Raw genomic sequence first — 20565 nt, 5'->3', positions numbered from 1 at the left:
GGGTAGTGCCATCCCTGGACTGATGGTCCTCGATTCTATAAGAAAGTGGTCTGAGCAAGCCATGAGGAGCAAGCCAGTAAGCAGCTCCCACCTCTTGCCCTGTTTGATTCCTGTTCTTTCTTTGGTGATGAACAGCAATGTGGAAATGTAAGGTGATTAAACCCCTTCTTCCCCAGCTTGCTTTTTTGTCCTTGGTGTTCCATTGCAACAGTAGAAACCCTAGCTAAGACATTCTGTGTTGGGTGGGATGAAGGATGCTGTGAACGTATCAAATCACATCTATATCCCTAATAATCACACACTACAGACCAGTCTGTGCACATTGTAAAAAGGAGGTGTACTGATTAATCTTCTTTGCCAACTTGACTAGATTCAAGGTCATCTAGGAGACACCCCTCTGGGAATGTGTAAGAGCATTTCCAGAGTGATTTGAGTGAGGTGGAAAGATCGGTCCTGAATGTGGGTGCTACCACAGCATGGGCTAGGGTTCTTGACTGAACAGAAAGGCAGAAGCAGGAGGAGAGCCAGAACTGTGTAGCTGCGGAGAGTCACGGTTGCAGTACAGTCTCATGCAGTGATCCTCATGGTCCTGCCTCCGTGCCTTTCCGACCTTTGAACTGCACCTCCAAACCAGGATCCAGAACAAGCCCTCCCTGTCTTAAGTTGTTTGCTCAGGTATTTTGACACAGCTATGACAGAAGTAAGCAAGGCAGGCACGAGTATCTTTCAGTTTGCATAGCCATCTACTGTTCATTTCAGTTTTAGAGAAGCGAATTGAAGTCTCTCAGATTAGATGGATTGAGTGCATTGTAAAACCAAGAAACTGTCCTTTGTCCTGACCACTCAGCTGAGTTACTCCCACCTTTGTGGATTCTTTAATCCCCTCTTTCCCCCATGCTAAAAGCATCTTTGAAGATTTCTCAGCTAGTCTTTTCTTTCTCCATATAACTAGGCTGGAAAGGGGTCTTTGTCAAAGATTGACAGAGATGGGGATACTAGAACAACTAGAACACTCACTGATGTGAAATGTTGTCTTGAGTGTTATTTGAAGGCCATGCTATAATTCTCCCTCCCCCTCCCCCTCCCCCCCCTCCCCCTCCCCCTCTCCCTCTCCCTCTCCCTCTCCCTCTCCCTCTCCCTCTCCCTCTCCCTCTCTCTCTCTCTCTCTCTCTCTCTCTCTCTCTCTCTCTCTCTCTCTCACACACACACATACACACACACTCTCTGCTGGGATTGAACCCAGGCCCTCACACACACTAGGCCAGTGCTCCACCACTGAATTACATGCCTAGTCTTTTCTCTACTTTTAAGTTGGAGATAAGGTTTCACTAAGTTGCACAGGCTAGCCTTGAACTTGCTTTGTAGCTCAATCATACCTTGAACTTGTTTTATTTTCCTGCTTTATTTTCTTAAGGACTGGCATTATAGATCTGTAACACAAGGCCTGATTTTGCATTTTACTTAGAAGTGTATTGTGGCACAAGCCATCATCATTACATCCCCTTTCTCCCCCTCCTTCCCTCCCTTCCTCCCTTCTCTCCCTCCTCCTTGTCTCTCCTCTCTTCCTCCCACCATCCCCATCTCCCTCCCTCCTTACCTTCCTCTCTTCCTCCCTCTACCTTTCCTTTTCTCCCTCATCTCTTCATTATTTAGGAGGATACTCCACTGCCATCTGACAACTCTCTCAGCACACCTTATTGCTTTTCCTCCCTCCCCCTCTCTCTTTCTCTTTATATGCTTTCTCTAATACACATTTTCATGCTTGGTTTCGAGATGGCGTTTCACTATGTAACCCAAGCTGGCCTTGAACTCCAGATCCTTATTCCTCAGCCTCTTGAGGGCTGCTGTAATAGGCATGTGCCATCTCACCCAGAACATGTTCCATTTCTTATTCCACCTTTGTGTCTGTTTCTCTGAAGACCTGGACTCATGCAAACTAATGCAGCCCAGAGGCAGAGAAGGTGACCAACATAGGGACTTTTTTGATGAGTGGCCAGGAAAGGTCTAGGCATGATAGCATTTATTTATTGACTTAATTTTAGGGAGGAGATACCCATGCAGAGACTAGGAGGAACACTGAGGGCTAAAGAAGGAAGAAAACGTGTAGGGACTACAGCAGTCATAAATCTGGTTTCCCTCTGTCCTCGCTCGCGAGCTTCCTCTTGTATGAATCACTATAATGTTATCCGATTTGCACAAATTCATGTTAGTTCATGTGAATAAAGAGTACCAGGCTTAAAACCAAAATGCTGTTGTTCAGATCCTATTCCTCCATCTTTGCAGAGAAAGTCCTATTGACTGCTTGTTTCCAACCTCTGCTATACTGGGTCAGATACAGACTCAGTCTGGAAGCCTAATTGTTCCACAGTGACACTGAATTAGTGCGAGACAGGTGTAGGAAGGGGGCCTGGAGCTGATGTGCAAAAGATTTGATGCACTGAGTCTGGAAGTAAAGGGGACAGCTTGCTGATGTGGAAACTTTGTCAGCTCAGTTGGATGCCAGCCATCGGAAGAGCAGTGCATGCTACACAGGTAGAAAGGGAATCAGGGCAGGCATGGATGCTAAGGTTGGGTAGGTGGGTTTAAGGGTCGTCTTTCATGTAAGATGGGAAGTTTGAACCAGTGGAGGGTAACAGCTGTGCTCAAGGACTTTGGCTTCCAAGTGTAAAATTTTAATATTTCCCAGAAGGAGCCAGGATAGAGCCCACCTGTTACTAGAAAGCTTGGCAACTGAATGTAGAAAAATTTCCTGAAACTTTTTTTTTTAAGTGGTAAGACTTTATCTCCCTCTTCTACATTTTTAGTGGAAACAGAGGCAAGAAGCAGCAGTGTGGAGACTGAGCTAGGTGTCAGAGGTTTTTTTCTTTTCCTCCAGTCCTTTAAGGCCATGGTGGATGCATCCGAACTTTTGAAGGAATATGAATGATTAACATATGTGGACAAAGATAAACTCAAGGGACCCTTGGAAGCATGCTTTAGGGTTTAGTCTGCTTATAAACAAGAAGCTCCAACACAGTAGCTTAAGAATCCTTGAGGTGTCTACAGTCTTTTAGAAAATAATCTTTGAGATGGATACTCTGGGGCTGCTAAGGCAATTTCATGAGTTTTCAAAGACTCAGAAACTTTCTTTCTATTCCTCTATGTATACCTTCCATCTTCTTAGTTTAACATGGTTGTTAACATTCCTGCCATAAAATCAGATGACATAGAGCAAGAGGAAGACAAGGAAGTTACATGCCATCCCTGTAGTGAAGTCACTCACCATGTTTAGCTGTAAGGAAGGCTGAGAGGTGGAGGGTAACACCCTCAGTTTGAGATCTGGGTTTTGTTTCTTAAGAAGAGGAGGATGACTATTGGGAGACAGCCAACTGTCTGAGTAGGCTGAGAAGTGTATCAGTCCATCCATCCATCCATCCATCCATCCATCCATCCATCCATCCATCTACCCCTTCATCCATCCATCAATCTACCCCTTCATCCATCCATCCATCCATCCATCCATCCATCCATCCATCCATTCATCCATCCACCCACCCAACCATCCACTCACAGATTTGCTCACTAATCCCATAATTAGTGAGTTCCAGCATCAAAGAATGAACACACCCCCAAGTTACCCAGAATACTCCTTCTGAATGCAGAGATAAAGATCATTCTGTGAGAGAAGTTGTCTAGAGGGTGTTTTTCTGCACAGTGATGTCATACTCAAAATGTAGGTCTGATTGAGTTAGTGGACTTTGAAGAAAGGGAAGAAGTGAACTGGATCCTGGAGGAAGGACAGGATTTCATTGAGTTCAGTCAGGGAAAGGCCATTGTGAGCACAAGGTTTGGTACCCTCTGCTTGTGTCTCACCCCAATGAAAGACTTGACTGAGTACCCTGACTAAATCTGGAACAATTCTGAAGACTGGGACATGAGCCATTCTCTTTTGCATTCTGCTCAAGACTCATGATAACAAATCTTATTGCTATTGACTTATAGCAAGCCTGGTTCTATTAAAGGAACTGGATAGTATAGGGCATTAAGACTTTGCCCTTTTGATAACTTGAAGTTCTTAGCTAACAGGAATGGGCCCACACGACAATGTTCTAGTTTTCATTCTCAGGAAGCAACTATGGTTTCCTCTTACCTATCTGGAACCATCTAAGAACCCATGTTTGAGGGCCCTTCTGTCTTGGTTCCAATATGAGATACACAAAACAATGCTGATTGTGACCAAGAACCTGGAGCAGAACTGTCTGAGGTACCTCAAAGCTGTGAGGAACAAATCAATGTGGACTTAACTCTCCTCTGGTACTGCAGTGGTTTCACAACATCACTCTGGTCAACACCCGCTCATACACCTGGGCACTGGGTCCTTCTGAAGTTCAGATTGTACATGCTGGTCAAGAGTCTATCTAAAACTACCTGTCTCACACACTGGATCAACTCAGATAATAGGAAGGAAACACCATACATTTTACAGCAGTGTGGTGGCTTATCTGAACAGGACAGTTCGTATTGAGGTAAATGCCAGAATTGGAATAACTCCAGGCCTCTCAATTTGAGAGCTTCTGGTGTTTTGTTATAAGAACTCTCCAGACATAGGAAGGTTCCAGAGAGGAAAACAGAAACCATAGTTGCCTCCTGTGAACCAAAACTAGAACATTGTCGTGTCAGCCCATTTCCATTAGCCATGAACTTCAAGTTATCAAAAGGGCAAAGTCCTAATGCCCTATACTGTCCAGCTTCTTAATATAACCAGGCTTGCTATAAGTCAATAGCAATAACGTTGTTTCCATGAGTCTTCCTCTCATGCATGGAAGTTTAGAAGCATCCTTACCAAATGTCCTCAGCTGAGCCGGGCATGGTGGCGCACGCCTTTAATCCCAGCACTCGGGAGGCAGAGGCAGGCAGATTTCTGAGTTTTAGGCCAGCCTGGTCTACAAAGTGAGTTCCAGAACAGCCAGGGCTACACAGAGAAACTCTGTCTCGAAAAAACAAAACAAAACAAAAAAAAAAAACAAAAAAACAAACAAACAAAAAAAACAACAAAAAGTCCCCAGATGTGGGCAAACTAATGCTCTCAATTAACCAAAAAAGACTGATTTTTTTGGGTGTGGCTCCAGCTCTTCTGTCAAAGAGCAGAAAGTGATAGCTAGTGACCTCTTTTGTGGAAAATGCCCTGGCATTGTATTAAGCATGTTCAGAGTCGATCTGATTTGTAAGATCTGTGGATGGTGAGACTTAGGATAGACAGAAGTGACCAGTTCTGTAAGGCAGTGCAGGATGGAGCAAAGGCCAAGTGTATGGCATCAACCCTCGGTTTTACCACATCGTCCCCAAGAAATGAATTCCCGGTGTATGGACTCGAGCAGTGCACAATGAATTCCCTGGAATTGTGTATAATAGTAGAAAACACAGCCTTAGATTGGTTTAAATGTAATTCTTGCTTCCATTACAGCTCTGTGTTTGAGAAGAACCCCTTAGCAGTCATGGCTGAGGTGTCCCTGTCACCCGGCAAGGCTGCATAGCCTGAATTTCTGAAAGGTCTTTTTCTAGTATCTCAGCCTGACTCAGCCAAAACGTGTTTCTAGACCTCCAGTCTCACTGATGATAGAGACAGAATGGAGTAAAACGACTTCTCTCTGTTAATTTAGCGATACCACTTCTTGGAATTTATCCTTAGGAAGGAATCAAATATGTATACAAAGATTCATGCATAGGATATTTGATTTCAGCCTGATTTGCAAGAGCAAACATTGGATAAGATATTGAGCAAATAAATTACAGCATTTCCAGATGGTGGTATGCTCAACTTGCAGATGAATATTTTCTTCCAAGAGAAAAACTTGATGATGTATTATTCTTTGAGGGAAAGATTTGAATACCATGGAACATATGATCCCAATTTGGAAATTGTGTGTGTTTTGCCATCATATTGAGCGAGCAAGGAGCTGTAGGATGGAACGGAAATGAGCTGTAGTTTGTTTCTTTTCAGGGCTCCTGTCAAGTTTGTTCTTTTATTTTTTTTCTTTTCTAAAAATCCTATTTCTTGATAAATATGACATGAATCTGTGATTTTTTTTTAAAAGTCAGTTTTAGCTGAGAAAAGCCATCTTGTCTCTTGATGCATAAAAGTCTCTGGCCTTATTTAGTTATGGTGATGTCCTTTCAGGGGGGAAACCTACCCCTTCCAGTTTTTTTTTTTGAATTAATTTTTTTATTAGGTATTTTCCTCATTTACATTTCCAATGCTATCCCAAAAGTCCCCAATACACTCCCCCCCCACTCCCCTACCCACCCAATCCCACTTTTTGGCCCTGGTGTTCCCCTGTACTGGGGCATATAAAGTTTGCAAGTCCAATGGGCCTCTCTTTCCAGTGATGGCCGACTAGGCCATCTTTTGATACATATGCAGCTAGAGTCAAGAGCTCCGGGGTACTGGTTAGTTCATAATGTTGTTCCACCTATAGGGTTGCAGATCCCTTTAGCTCCTTGGGTACTTTCTCTAGCTCCTTCATTGGGGGCCCTGTGATCCATCCAATAGCTGACTGTGAGCATCCACTTCTGTGTTTGCTAGGCCCCGGCATAGTCTCACAAGAGACAGCTATATCTGGGTCCTTTCAGCAAAATCTTGCTAGTGTATGCAATGGTGTCAGCGTTTGGAAGCTGATTATGGGATGGATCCCTGGATATGGCAGTCTTTAGATGGTCCATCCTTTTGTCACAGCTCCAAACTTTATCTCTGTAACTCTTCCCATGGGTGTTTTGTTCCCAATTCTAAGAAGGGGCACAGTGTCCACACTTTGGTCTTCGTTCTTCTTGAATTTCATGCGTTTAGCAAATTGTATCTTATATCTTGGATGTCCTAAGTTTTTGGGCTAATATCCACTTATCAGTGAGTACATATTGTGTGAGTTCCTTTGTGATTGTGTTACCTCACTCAGGATGATGCCCTCCAGGTCCATGCATTTGCCTAGGAATTTCATAAATTCATTCCTTTTAATAGCTGAGTAGTACTCCATTGTGTAAATGTACTACATTTTCTGTATCCATTTCCCTGTTGAGGGGCATCTGGGTTATTTCCAGCTTCTGGCTATTATAAATAAGGCTACTATGAACATAGTGGAGCATGTGTCCTTCTTACCGGTTGGAACATCTTCTGGATATATGCCCAGGAGAGATATTGCTGGATCCTCTGGTAGTATTATGTCCAATTTTCTGAGTAACCGCCAAACTGATTTCCAGAGTGGTTGTACAAGCTTGCAATCCCACCAACAATGAAGGAGTGTTCCTCTTTCTCCACATCCTCGGCAGCATCTGCTGTCACCTGAATTTTTGATCTTAGCCATTCAGCTTCTCTCTCTCCCAGCCTGGCCACACCTATCTGACCCCTGCTGTGTATTGTGTTCGTGGGCTGCTGGGTCTTAGATTCCTTCACCTGGGCATCTGCTACATCCCTGGCTTCTTGGGCCTCCCCTTTGATACCTTCAGGATTTAGGAGCGGAGGGCAGAGATATGGATTGAAGGGGCAGGATTTTGCCATCTGGATTTAACAGTGGTCTCTCTCTCTCTCAAAGGGGAATTTTGGTTGACAATCCATGTAGCACCTCCCTCTTCCCTGACACTGGGGCACATTTGCTTGAGCAAGGGTATAAGTCTCTTCTGTTGCCGTTTCACCTGGTCTCCCTCAAGCCCCTGACATGAAGCTGCTTTGCATCTTAGGTCAGTTCTGGTTCATGAAAACTGTTAGGCATCCTTTATCCCCACAAACTTTAGAATCAAAGGTCCTTCAACACTCTACCCTTGGTCTCGGTACAAACACCCAGCCATTTCTGGCCCTTCAGATTTTTCACAGTGAGTTTGACACTGGACTCCCGAGTCTCTGTACTCTTGGGGATCACACAGGAGGCCTTGCTGAGACCCTAGTGTCTGGATTTGAATGGGGGAGAAAGAGTCTCTCCCTCACATGAGAACTGGAGTCAAGACTGGCTGCTCTCTCCCTAGATCCCTGTCTAGTTCCTCTATCCACCTTTCCAACTCTTTCAAGGCCATGTAGGTGGATATATTGGGACCCTAGACTATATTCTTTATTATTTCCTTTGCAGTCATGGCAGACTCACACCTGGTTCAGAGATAGGATGCGGACAGCTTCTTCTATGTTGGAATCTCAGTTGACTTTCAAACAGAGAACAACTTAAACGTTGGTTTTTAATGTCCTGCTTTGCAACAATGCAGACTCAAGGGCTGATAAATGCTCATCAGTGTGGCAAAGGCCTCTGGGATACAGTAGAGGAAACTAAACACCATGATCATTAGGGATCCTTCCAGTTTAGAGAGTGCCTGGCAGCTTTCAGGAGATAAGAGAAAAACCACAAGTTTCCTGACTGATGTGGGGAAGAGGCCTGGGAAATGGCAGAGTAGCAGCTCGTTGCTCTCATTATTGATGGTCACAATTCAAGAGCTGTGTAGAGGGATAACCAGGCATGGAGTCATTTGGAAGACCCTTTATGTCCCAAGAGCATAGCAGTGTCAGCTTTCTGCTGTTGAAGAGGCCCCAAAAGACATCTGGAAAGACACTCAGTGTTCCCCAGAGGAGGCAGCCTGGCTCTCTTGGATCATCTCCTCTTAGATACTTGGGATTTACTTGTTCTTCTTAGCTTGATAGAATGCCACCCCAGTTCTCGTGACTGGTGGGAAACTTGGTCAACACTTCTTTTTTGTTATCTTAGAACTGGATGTAAGCTTTGGGAAAGTGAAAACGTCTTTGTTCACTCAGTGAAGTTTCCCTTCTGTTCCTGATGCCTGCACACACACACACACACACACACACACACACACACACACACACAGAGTCTGAGTGTGTTTCATCTAAGAGGCTGAGGGAGTTGTTGGCTATCCAGGATCAGAGCTGGGAGTCTGTGGGCTTCTGGGTTGAATGGCAGGGCTCTCTCTTCTACTTGCTCCCTTGGTTTCACCCAGTCTCCAGGGCACTTGAACCCTGGAAAGCTGTATCCAGATGTTCCAGGTCTGTTGGCATTTATGATGTGTGATGTGTGTCCAAGGCCATGTTGTGCATTTCCAACTCAGGGCCTCCTGGAAGAGAAATAGGACTCTCTGAGGCATGGAAATACATCCTGGGAAAGTGGGCTGTACTTAGTACTCAATGATGCTGTTGAGCCAAACCCTGTTCTGGCAGCCCTTCCTGTATAGCTTTACTGAATGTTTGCCCTATAGTTCAACTGTCTTGGACTAAGGAGCTAGACATAGAAATGAACTTCTATAAAGCCTTGGCCATAGATCTGATTGGAACCCTACTTGCCTGCTAATGTGACACAGAAGAGAGACAGCTGTCACTGTACTCTTAGAGGCTATTCTAACCCTTTTAGCTTTTACAGATGGAAACCAAGGCTCAGAGAGGGAATGGATGCCAAAGCTCACGTACCTGGACCAGCATTGGGGTGATCTCCACCACACTATACAGAGATATATGCCAGCTGGAGAGATGCCTGATGTTACTGCAGCCTTGTGTCCATGTTCCCTTTTCTCCTTTGGGTGAATTAGATGCTTCTGCATGCCACCATTCTACAGAGTCACATATCCCTGGAGGGCCAGGGTCATGCATTTCTCATCCCTGGATCTCAAGAGGACTATTTATGGGTCTATAAGGATCCTATGACTGGCTGGGACCCTGGTATCAGAGATGGGAATCAGAAGTGCACTTCCTACTCCTACCTTTCTCTCTCCCTTATCATGGCCTCTGAATGTTGAGTTGTTTCTGCTGAGGATGCTTTATGGTTATTTTGTCATCCAAGAAGAGAGTCTCAATGAGGCATTTCTTAGATAGAGTTAATCTGTGGTTGTACTTGTGAGGCATTTAAAAAAAAGGGGGGGGGGTCAATACCAACCCTGAATGTTGGTGGCACCATTTCATAGGGTGAGCCCAGAACTGAATAGAGTATAAAAAGCTATTTGAGCAAGTTAGCATGCGTTGATTTATCCTCTGTGTGCTCTTTGATGTGATATGAAAAGCTACCTTGAGTCCCTGCCTTGATTTCCCTGTAACTTGGAATTGTAAGCCAAATAAACCAGCCCTCCCCCAGGTTGCTTTGTCATAGCAACAGGAACAAAACCAGAAGAGATGCTCTCTTGTTGATTCTGGGAGAGACTCCCTGTCAGGGGTGGCTGTTCTCCTAATGCAAGAGACAATTGGAGCAATCATTGGGAAGACTGCTATCTATAAGAATATCCAAAAGAAACAGGATTCATGTGGTTTGTTTCCATCTGACTTGGTCCTCATAGGTTCATGGTTTAAATGCTTGTTAGTTAGCTGGCAGCACTGTTTTTTTGGAGTGAAGAAACTTTGGAAGGTGGGACTTGGCTGAGGGAAGTGGGTTATTAAGAAAAAGACTTCATACATTACACCTGTCTGTTTTCTGCTGTTCTTGTCTGTCTGTCTGTCTGTCACTGTCATGTGATGCATGAGGAATCTCCACCGAGCTGCAAGCTTCTGCCATCAGGAACTAGGATGGGTTGAAACCCTGAGTCAAAATAAATCTTTCTCAACCTGTTTTTGTAAGAAGGTATTTTGGTCCCTGGGACACAAAAGTAAGGGACACAGGCAGATAAAGTTCCTAGTTACTACACTATAAAAAGGAAACAGAAACTTGCAAAGTCAATTTTGATAAATTTGGTTGAGTGTAACCAAGACATCCAAGATGTTATTATTTTTGTACATATTACCTGAAGAAACCTTGTGAATGAGATATTCTGCATGTTTACATGAAACGCCCAGACTATTCTGTGAATTTTACTGACATTTCAACTGGACAACATATTTTTATAAAAAATTAATTGGTATTTCAGGTTGATAAAACTTAGAGCTGAAAAACATACAAATTCATTCTCCCCCCATTTTGTTTCAGACAGACGTCAAGTTTTCCAATAGCTGTATTTTATGTTGTAAAATTTTACATCGAATTGAATTAAAATAAAGTTTCAGTTTCTCAGTAATACTAGACACTTTTGTGAGCAGCACACAGGCAAGTTTTGCTGGGGACATAAGTAGGACACACACAACTGAACCAGCAACCAAGCACAGTGCCTGGTGTGTGTGTGTGTGTGTGTGTGTGTGTGTGTGTGTGTGAGAGAGAGTGTGTGTGTGTGTATTCTTCTCTATGAGTGAGGACGGCACCCCTCATCTATTCTTACCATGTCCAAATACACAACATTCACTTACTACTTGCAAGGTTTTGGATGCTGAAGACAGGTGACATTCCTTAGAGAATGCTATCTTAAAACTGCCAATGGAAACAGCCTCTCCCCCTGCTGTTATGGGGGTACCATTGCCAGCTGGTGGAGTGGTGGGCACACCTGCTATGGGAAGTCTGTTTCCCTCTGGTCCCCCTTTGCCCTTCAGGAGGCTTTTGTGGAGGCAGTGTGGAGATGAGATAATGGCTGAAGGCCTGGGAAGGGCTGCAGGCCAGGGTTTTTCACTTTGGTGTGTGAATGGGTGAGTGCAGAGGAGAATTTTAGCGAAGGGACAATTATTTAATAATGTCTGTAGTTTCCAAAGTTGAACAAAAGTTATTTTACCCTAGACTTCATTCACCAACATATATTCCGTAAGAGTCTGCAATCATCACATTCAGAAATTTCTCCTACATGAAATGATATATGTAATTATATATGTACATACAACTTTCCACTTTCTCAAATAGATATACATGTATTTGTAAATTACATGCCAAATTCCTTCACTAGCCTCTTCTAAAAGTGTTTATAAAGGAAAAGCAGTAATATACACAGTTAAAAAAAAAACCCAACAACAAACCAAGCCACATCAAAATCACAAGTCCCCGTTCTTCCCTTGGGTATATTTTCCATGTGTTTAAAGCACTCGGCATCTACTAGCTGTTGAGTAAATTTTTCTTGTTGTGCATGGATGTTGAAGCTCAAGCAAAACCTAATAGCATCGGACACACAATTAAAGATGCAGCCATGTGAGGGGTGGGGCCATTGGACCATGGGGGTGGGCTGAGCAATATTTGTTTGAAACTAGATTGCTTTAACTATTATTTAATTTACTGTATGTAGTACTTAGAAAGTTTCTCTGTACTGTGTTACTCTGGAATCTTCTAGAAGTAAATTGGATGCAGTAGGGCAAGGAGGAATTGAATTTCATATAAGGATAGTGTAAGGGTAGAATATTGGTCGAGACAGATGTGTCCTACGAAAAGGAGGTGTGTGTGTATGCGCTCGCGCGCTCGCACATGCTTTGTTTTGTCCTGTGTGGTCAGACCGAATGAAATTCAACCAATAATCAGGCTAGTGGATTGAAATAAAGAAATGCAACCCTTATTTTCAAGGGGCTTTCTTTGGGGATGAGCATGTAGCCATGTGGTGAGACGACAGTACAGCCAGGCAGGGCACATTTCTTTTTCTCTTCTGGTCTGGATTGTGTATGTGGTCTTCTCCTGGGAGTATGATGAGGTTCTTCTAATAAATTCCACAAGGACACTGTTCTTTGATGTCTTTGCAGAGCCTGGAGAAGATCTTGCTTCTGGCCTTTTGAGTCCACTTAAGACAAGTAAGTATCTTTTTGGATGAGCTCGGTTTATGCTATGCAGCTTAGCACAGGCACAGCCCTAACTCAGGACAAATGAATTTTTGGATTTGAGTGGGTCAACTCTCTCTCTCTCTCTCTCTCTCTCTCTCTCTCTCTCTCTCTCTCACACACACACACACACACACACACAGTTTTCTCTGTCTCCAGCTCATTATCTCAGGATACTCTATGAGACAAAAGACATGGTTCTGTGTCTGAAACTGTCTCTGCTCTTCAGGCAGACTCATCTAGTCTAGAGGAGGAGGGAGCTATCTTCATTCCTAATTGAGGCTGTGGGGTCCAGGGAAGAGACCTGATTGACTGGTCTAGAGACATACTTCCTGAACAACCTTTCTCGCATCATGGACCAAGATTTGGCCAGAGCTGTGTAGCTGTCAATCAAGCTCTACTGAATGAAAATGAGGGGCATATTTCTAAAAGGGCAGAGGGAGAAAAAAAAGTAGGAAAAGGCAGACAGGCAGATGAAAATAGCCAATGAGTCCAGTGTGCACTGAAGGATCAGACATGTAGAGAGTAGAGGCCAGGGGACCACAGGGGGATTGCCACCTCTTCTGAGAAGCCTTTTCTAGGAGCTGGATTTGGCTTCTAACCTCCTTGACATGTTCTCTGTAGCTCATGACATGTGTATTCCCATTTGCCTCATCATGGAAGCTTTGAAGGTGAATGTCTTTCTGCTACACCCTGTTTCCTTCCTTCTGGTCATTGACACGGACTTACTGTCTGGATGAAGAAATGAAGAAGCAGGAGAGATAAAGACATAGAGAATGAAAGTCACAGGGAATAATACCCGTGGTTTGCTTGGAACCCCGAACGTGTAACGAAAAGCTCAGTGAACCCCAAAATGTTCGATGATGGCAGGACCTTGTTTTAGGCTGAACTTTTGTGATGGGAAGCAGAGAGCCATGGGAAGATTTTGATCAGGGCTGCTGGCCTCCGGAACGAACAAACAAACGAACAAACAAACGTGTTCCTCCAACCCTCGGCTACTTTATATCTATTTTCCATTCTGTTTTTTCCATGGTTCTTGGGCCGGCACTTCATATGCCTTGGGTTCCTTTGGCCTACGTTCCCCACGTCTGTATCTTTCACCAACTTTTACATCTTTACAAGCTGATTCCGGGCTCCTCAGTGCAGAGGGTGAGGGCGGATTGACCTTTGTGGTGCCAAGTGGGTATGGGGCTAGGTCCACCGGAGCAGCTCTTGGCTGCCCTCTTCTGGACTTTGATGGATACAGCATTGATACATCTTTGTGACATGAAGATTGTATACTTACATATTATTCAGGGGTTTTAATTATAAATCAAACAGATTTGTAGTTTAAATACTTGTCATCACTTTTTATTTAACCAGGTGATATTTTGTATATCCCACAGATATAGTTTTCATTAAAGAAATCTAAGCATTACATAAATGTAAAAAATGCTTGTTTTATTAACTTGTTTATCTCTTTCTTTCCTTCGTTTGAATTGAACTAGCTTTTATCTTAGTTGGAAGGCTGTTGGCAAAGTAGTGTGTTTGAACTTTCTCCTTAATGGACATCTTCTCCAATAAGGCCCAGCCTTGTGCCTTCATTGACGTACAGAAACTGTTAAGTGCATTTTTAGTATTTATGGAAGATTCTCTGTGATGCCGATTAGTGATTTTGATAACAGGTAATTGCTATTTCCAGGGAACTCTGGACTGTCACATGGATCAGAAACTTCCCTGAGACTTGCTGATGCCAATAAAGGATGGACACACATCTTCACTGAACAACTGACTGGAGTCTTGGCTTCACTAGAGATGACAGGATTACCTGCTTCTGAATAACTTGTTTTCTATAGGCCAGCATCTAACTTAACTGCCTTTGCATCTTGGTGAGCAGATACCTGCTTCCTTAGATCCCGCAGTCTTCTCATGGTACCAAGACTGCCTCTTGCTTTCCTGGGTCCATGTGTTAAAGACTTCCCATCTCACCCCACACATTCAAATCCAGACCATCTTTCTCGACCTTTCCAGACCTCCTTTGCAGAGGTTCATTCCCTGCATCATGTTCTATCTTTCTTCTCAACAATATTTCTGTGCTTTCACAAAAGTTACCGGCATCATTTTATAACTTTAACTTTTTTGGTAACATGGTATTTATAAATTTGGACTGCCATCTAACTTTATAGATGTTCATGCCCCATATGTTTCCTAGAATAATAAGATTTTAGTGCCAGGAACTATATCATATACTTGTTTTTTTTTTTTTTTCAGTTTCCAGAATGTTGACTGTCTATTGCTGTATTCAATATATGAGCAGCAAATGCTGTTGATTGATGGGCTGCTATGTCAATTGCTTCTCCTATCTCTAATTAGTATACTTGACTGATAAATTATTTACAAAAGACAGATTGGTACAGGCCATCATTAACACTTCCCTGAAATATTTTCATGCCTTTAGATGCTTCGCAGAATAGATCATCCAAATGGCTCTCTGTGTGTGTATGTGTGCACAATGCAGAGGGAGTCACAGTAAAATCAATCTTTTAATTTCTTGTGGATGCAGGATCATTTCAAACTTCATTCCATATTTTTTTAAACCAAAGTTTTACATGTAGTAACTTTCAGGATCAAACAATTTCGAAAGTCCAGTTGAAAACCACCATACTCCCAGCCCGCATGATTCCCTGTTTCCTAGAACGAGCAGACTCAACACTTTTCATTGGTTATTTTGACATGACCTTTGTGATACTGTTAAGTGTACGGATAACTTTAAGCAGTATATTTCAGCTCCAATTATGACAGCTATTGCACATTTGCTGATCATCCCCACATTGGCACAGTCATTATTCCACTTGTAATCTGCTCAGGCTAATGTTTACTGAATGCAATATCCCATCTACATGGACTCTATTCAGAGCCAAAGCACCATTACTTCTGTTGTTGTGAATGGCATCAGGATAACTTGGAGTTGGTAACCACTTTGATTTCTGTCATTAATTCATCCCAAACTGCTTAATAGTTTAACCCTCTCCTTAGCGCATTAGTTCACATCAGGCATGCTATTGTGTCATTGGGTCATCCATCCTGTGCCCATCTGAGCTGTTCTCCCCTGCACTATTTTTTCCCCTTCTTACCTGTAGTCTGACTTCACGACTATACTCAAACCCCCTTTCCCTGCATCCCTGGGACTCCCTTCTTCACTATCAGATTGATATTCTTATTTCAAAGCTTCCTCACATTCTTTTTCTAGGTTCACCTTATAATTTTAGAAAGGTGACCTTTTGGTTGTACCAATAAAACACCTGTGATTGCATATTGTGTTATTTTAAAAAAAGAGGCAGAGGTATTCACCCCAATTCTAGAGGTTCAGGAACACAGGTGCCAGTAGCTTCTTGGCCTCTTGGCTATGGCACTGCATAGTGGATGGCATTATAATGTCAACATGTATGAGGAGAAACCATACGGCTATATGACATTATAATGTCAACATGTATGAGGAGAAACCATACGGCTATATAGAAGGCTAGACTGGACTGAATAGTGTCTGCACTTTTGAAAAAGCTTTTATTATTATTATTATTTTAAAAACAACTCACCATTACCAGAACCTAGATGAATATTATTAATTACTTCTGAGAGCCATCTCCCGTCAGTGATCTCTGGTAGTTCCTACCAGATCTTATCCATTAAAAGTTCTACCACCTCACACATTGCTGCTCCAGGGACCAAAATGACCGTCAGCTTTTACGGGACAAAAGAGATTCAAGCCATAGCAAGACCCTCCACACATGAAATACTCTTCTTCCACCTCATGTTTAGGTAATGTTTTCTATATCCATAGACCCTTTCTACAGATACCCAGGGCTGTTTTCATCTGCAGCGGTTCACGTCTAGAATAGCTATGGGGAGATCCAGACTCACCTTGAATCTGAAGAGTTCTTTTTGAAATGTTCAGTATTGTATCTTTAACTTGATATTGTCTTCGAAATTAGAGGTGATTATCCCTAACATGCACTTGCTCTGTTGTTATGAACATTTTTCTTTTTTTTATTGGATATTTTCTTCATTTACATTTCAAATGCAATCCCAAAAGTCCCCTATACCCTCCCCTTGCCCTGCTCCCCTAACCACTCACTCCCACTTCTTGACCCAGTACTGGGTCATATAAAGTTTGCTAGACGAAGGGGCCTCTCTTCCCTATGATGGCCAGTTAGGCCATCTTCTGCTACATATGTAGCTAGAGACAGGAGTTCTGGGGGTACTGATTAGTACATACTGTTGTTCCACCTATAGGGTTGCAGACCCCTTCAGCTCGTAGGTACTTTCTCTAGCTCCTACATTGGGGGCCCTGTGTTCCATCCTATAGATGACTGTGAGCATCCACTTCTGTATTTGCCAGGCACTGGCAAAGCCTCACAGGAGACAGCTATATCAGGGTCCTTTCAGCAAAATCTTGCTGGTGTATGCAATAGTGTCTGCGTTTGGTGGCTGATTATGGGATGGACCCCCCGGGTGGGGCAGTCTCTGGATAGTCCATCCTTTTGTCTTAGCTCTAAACTTTGTCTCTGCAACTCCTTCTATGGATATTTTATTCCCTATTCTAGGAAGGAATGAGGTATCCACTAGTTGGTCTTCCTGCTTGATTTTCTTGTGTTTTGGAAGTTGCATCTTGGGTATTCTAGGTTTCTGGGCTAATATCCACTTATCAGTGAGTGCATATCAAGTGACTTCTTTTGTGATTGGGTTACTTCACTCAGGATGATATCCTCCAGATACATCCATTTGCCCAAGAATTAACATTTAATGTGTCCTTCTAGTTTAGAAACTCAAGCCCATCAGTATTGGGAAGAAACTTCTAGATTCTTCCTGACCTCTTTCTTTAACCTTATAAACTCTCTTTTCTTTAGCCTAGTGAATAAGCTTAATTATTTGGTCACATTGGACACTTAGGTTGATTCTAAGCTCATGATTTAAGGATTCAAATATGCTTTATTCTTGTAAAGGAATGAATGAGCTTACCTCTGCTTGGGTTGGGGGAGTGGTAGGATGTAAAACTTTGAAAAGTCTCCCTGTGTCTTGAGTACTCTTTCAACTGATGGCTGGTAAATTCTTTTTACATCACTTTGATGGTGAGAGGTACCCAGGACTCCGCAGAGCAAATTGGTCAGCTTCTTGAGTTGTTCCCACTGTTGGCTTGGAAGTCAGCTTTCTCAGGTCTGTTAAATGAGTTCTTACTGGCTTACATGTTTTCCAGATCTCTAGATTTTTACCCACCAAATTCTTCTGTATCTTCTCTGCCATTGATACAATGTCTGTAGACAGTGTTTACTATATTTTCATTGAGACTTTTGAAGGACCAGGGATAAACACATCTGTTCTATCCACCATTGTTACCTGAAACTCTGTAGCATTCACCTCTGGCAGTGAGTGATGTGGCAAGAATGGGGACATGCTGTGGCATTTACCTCTAAGGATATATGAACAGCATTCGCTGAAGTGGTGACAGATACTAGAGGTTGGCACAGCTACGTACAGTTTCTTAGATTAAGACGGAGATACCTGGGGGGAACGAGTAAGAGAGAGATATCGTATGGATGCGAAGTAAACCTGGCTTCTACTTTATATATTGAGAGAGGAAGGGAGAAAGAGAGAGAGAGAGAAAGAGAGAGAGAGAAAGAGAGAGAGAGGGAGGGAGGGAGGGAGGGAGGGGGAGGGGAGGCAGGGAGAGAGAGAGAGAGAGAGAGAGAGAGAGAGAGAGAGAGAGAGAGAGAGAGAGAGAAGAGTACATGCATTCAGGAGTAAACTGGCAATGTTTGAGGAGGTACTCTGTCAGCAGCCCAGCTAGCATATGTAAGAATGCAGCATGGGACCATTGGTCATTAATCCTCAGGCAGGGAGCAATGCCACAGTTCCTGGAAACTCAGCGACGCCAGGCTTTGACTTTGAACCAATACTCAACAGCTATTTTATTTCTCTGAGGGAAAGCTGGGTAGGGATTGTAGCTTAGGAGTTATTGTATCTCTGGGCTGGTGCTGATGGGCATTAGGATCTGTAATTTGCTGAAATGGTAAGGAAAGACTTTTATATGAAAGCCTCCTGTCAGCACCCAGTGCTGTGAAAGGAAATTGAACAGTGTATAGTAATCACAAGCAATCCTCCTTCAGAGCTTAGAATTTAAAACTGTTCTGAATTTCTACTGCGCCTCCCCTCTCACCTCCGTGACCATCAGAATAGCTACTAGCTCCTGAGCACATATCAGATTCCAAGCACCACTCTCAGGAATTGACATGCATCCTCTTATTCGGTTCATACATAAAAATGTATAAACTAGACATCATATGCACAGATACTCCAAGAATCCGTACATGAATAACAATAGCACAGCAGTGAGAAGATTAGGAAGATTTGTAAGGTCCTCAGAGTTTTTCAGATACACAGTTCATTCAAGTCTTGAGTTATATGTAACATGTCCTCCGTAAGCTCATGTGCTTGAACACTTGGCTCCCACTTGGAGGCGCTATTCTAGAAGATGATAGATGCTTTAGGAGGTGTGCTAAATGATGCTATTGAGGGAAGTCTATCATTATAGGGGGTACACATTTTTAAAATAAGCTTATCAAGGTTCTAAGTAGTTCTTTTTCTAGGTCTAGGATTAATTACATTTTTTGTGGGGAGAGGAATATGGTAGATTTTGGAACTGTAGCTAGGGAAACCTTAGAATGCTATAACCTATGCTCATAAGGTTTCATGATATGGAAGCAGTAACTTCTCAGAAAGGGGGCTTGAGGCCCCTTTTATGTTATATTATGGTAGGAAAATCTGGCTGTATTTTGCCAATGTCCTGAAAATTTGAACGAAGACGAATTCAAAAGTTATAGTTTAATTCTGTTGGGTGGTGAAAATTTCAAGACAGCCTCATATTCAGGAGGTGACATCTTTATTGCTCACTGCATTTGCTGAGATTTAAAATGAGGATTCGAAGCAGAATGATGTGAGATGTGTGCGTTTGGCAAGGGAAGGTGAGCGGACGTGGTTGGTATCTGACATTGCAGAATGGGTGCCAGCAAGCATCTGTAGGTGGGAAAGAGATTAGGACCATCACAGAAACTATGTGCTTTTGCATCGAAACAGTAGGAAATGTTTCTTGAAGGTAGACCCCCCTCCCCAGCCACTGACAACTTCAGCTTATAAAAATAAAAATTCCCTTAAAAAGAGAACCTGAATTGAGAATGCCAACTGTACCTACTGGTTTTGTGTCCCAAGGTGACACAAGCTAGGGTCACTAGAGAGGAAGGAGCCTCTGTTGAGAAAATGTCCCCATGAGGTCCAGCTGTAAGGTATTTATTCAATCAGTGATCAATGAGGGTGGACCCAGCCCATTGTAGGTCTCTGGGCTGATGGTCTTAAGTTCTATAAGAAAGCAGGCTGAGGAAGCCATGGGAAGCAAGCTAATAACCAGAACCCTTCCATGGCTTCTGCATCAGCTCCTGCCTCCAGGGTCCTGCTGAGATCCTTCCTGACTTCCTTCAGTGATGAACAGCAACGTGAACATCTATGGTTTGGTCATGGTGTTTTGTTGCAGCAATAGAAACCCCCAACTAAGCCACCAACATAGGAGTATCCTGCTAAAAAGGACACTAAGGTAAGAAAGTCCTTTCCAGATTCAGTCACGAAGGCACAAAGACACCATGTCCTCAGCCCTTGGAAAAATTAATGTCAAGTCTTTTCATCCCTTGCCCTAAAGGATCAACATCCATTCCAGCAGAACTGGGTCACTGCCTTGCCTGCTATGAATGTGCAGATTGAAATTTATGCAGAATCACTTTGTTTCTGCCATCCAGGCTTGAGGCAGAGTCTCCATAACTGGTAGGGCATACTGTGAATTTGTCATGCCTTTAACCATGGAGACACAAGGGAGTCTTCAAAAAATAAAATTATCTCCTAAACTGTCCAGCATCAAGCTCAGGAAATAAAACTCTCTTCCAAGA

At 43.0% G+C, this 20565-nt stretch overlaps 1 long non-coding RNA gene across 1 annotated transcript in view; it reads left to right on the top strand.

Annotated features, from left to right (window-relative positions):
• The window catches only part of Gm35682, an 82007-nt gene that overhangs the window by 45560 nt on the left and 15882 nt on the right, over positions 1-20565 (top strand). The window contains exons 2-3 of the long non-coding RNA XR_384108.2: positions 12524-12571; positions 14280-14466. This is a non-coding gene — a long non-coding RNA (predicted gene, 35682). The remainder of the gene's footprint in view (positions 1-12523; positions 12572-14279; positions 14467-20565) is intronic.

This window comes from Mus musculus, chromosome 15 (genome assembly GCF_000001635.26).
Source record: "Mus musculus strain C57BL/6J chromosome 15, GRCm38.p6 C57BL/6J".
NCBI lineage: Eukaryota > Metazoa > Chordata > Mammalia > Rodentia > Muridae > Mus > Mus musculus.
Note: the sequence above shows the minus strand (reverse complement) of the source record. Positions and strands in the feature narration are given on the sequence as shown.